At 42.1% G+C, this 1797-nt stretch overlaps 1 long non-coding RNA gene across 1 annotated transcript; it reads left to right on the top strand.

Annotated features, from left to right (window-relative positions):
• Nucleotides 1-862: 862 nt before the first annotated feature.
• On the top strand, nucleotides 863-1565 carry LOC306824486. The gene is made up of 2 exons (XR_013779146.1): nucleotides 863-1405; nucleotides 1515-1565. It is a non-coding gene; the product is annotated as an uncharacterized lncRNA (long non-coding RNA).
• The last annotated feature ends 232 nt before the right edge of the window (nucleotides 1566-1797 follow it).

Raw genomic sequence — 1797 nt, forward strand, 5'->3', positions numbered from 1 at the left:
GTTTTAGAGTCCATCTGCGCGACTGAACGTGCTGCTGAGGTGAGGAGTGTGGATCTCATCCATGACGACCTCCCGATGCAAAGAGTTCTGGGTGTGAGGTGGAACGCAGAGAATGACACCTTCTCCTTCAAGGTCCTACTTAACGAGAAACCAGCAACTCAACGTGGAATTCTCTCGGTTGTGGCCTCTGTTTATGATCCATTAGGATTCTTGGCCCCATTCCTCTTAACAGGAAAGAAGGTCCTTCAAGAGATGTGTCAGAAAGGCATGACTTGGGATGAACCGTTACCAAGTGAGTTGGAGCCAAGGTGGGAGAGTTGGTTAAATGACTTGAAAGATCTTGAAAAGATTCAGATCCCAAGATGCTTTACACCCAACAACTTTGGACAGGTCCTGAAAGTCGAACTGCATCACTTCTCAGATGCGAGCAGTCAAGGCTACGGTCAATGCTCATACATCAGATTGGTTGGTGAAGATAAGGTGCACTGCTCCCTAATCATGGGCAAAGCAAGAGTTACACCCACAAAGGTGGTTACCATACCAAGGTTAGAGTTGACGGCTGCAGTGATCTCAGCGGTTGTGAGCAACCTGCTAAAGCAAGAGCTTGAACTCAGAATTGACAGAGAGTACTTTTGGACAGACTCGCAAGTTGTCCTCGGTTACATCAACAACGAAGCCAGACGGTTTCATGTTTTCGTCGCAAACAGAGTACAAATGATTCGAGAAGTCACCGATCCTAGACAGTGGTTCTATGTTGACACAAAGGACAACCCTGTCGATCACGCCTCAAGAGGCCTCAAAGTGGCAGAGCTGGTCAAGTCAAACTGGCTTACAGGACCAAAGGTCCTGTGGGAGAGAGAAAGTTAGGAAAGGGTGGTGAATGTCTCTGCAGGCCATCTATCATAGAAAGACCTATTCAGAAGTTAGTTGTACTCATAGAAAGCAGCTAAAATGTGCCTTACTTCAACATATCGCCAGCCATTTAAAGCTATAGACTTCCTAGATTCATATAGGCAGGGAGCTATTTAACCTGTTTTGCAGGATAAGGTTGAATGTACACTTGTTGATATTTGTCATGCCACTCAGTTCAAGGTTTTTATAAGTACAGTTGAAGTGGTTAAAAATTACCATTGATTTCTTTCCTTTTTTTTTAAAGATTTGACATGTGATTAACATTGTATGTACAAATCAAAGGTACTTTGGTGGGAGTGTAGCTGGCGCTGTTTAGGTTAATGGGTTGGAGGCCTGATTTTTGTCTGTGTTCGTCCTGTTATTAAAGTTTTTGAATGTCACGTGACTGGAGAGCTCCGCTACACCATGGACTTCACAGAGAGAGAAACAGCGGGTGCTCCTAAGAGATGTGGTTTTATTTTGTAGTTTTTCTGTTGGTCAGCAGGCGAACACGGTGAATATTGTTTCATATTTTTAAACAATGCATTTATTTAATTAATGTTTGCTGTCATATGTTAAAATACGTTGTCATGGTTAAAAACTTTATTTTTTCATCCTTGTAGTTTTCACGGTGTCACTATCTTCTGCGAAGATTAAAACTATGATGGACATCAGTATGATTCGTGGACCTTTTTTGACCAGCAGTTACAGGGGCCGTTGAGTGAATTTTCCTATCTAGATTGAATGATGGTATTTGAAAGATGTCTGCTCGATAGGTTTTTCGTTCTCACACTCTACAAATTTTAAGGTTAGTCATGATCAGAGGGTTATGTCATAAGTATTTTGTGTGTTATTCTTTTTCGAGACTAAAGTCTCGAAGGGGGGAATATGAAGTGTATTTTACAT

This window comes from Symphodus melops, assembly GCF_947650265.1.
Source record: "Symphodus melops genome assembly, chromosome: 5".
Lineage (NCBI taxonomy): Eukaryota > Metazoa > Chordata > Actinopteri > Labriformes > Labridae > Symphodus > Symphodus melops.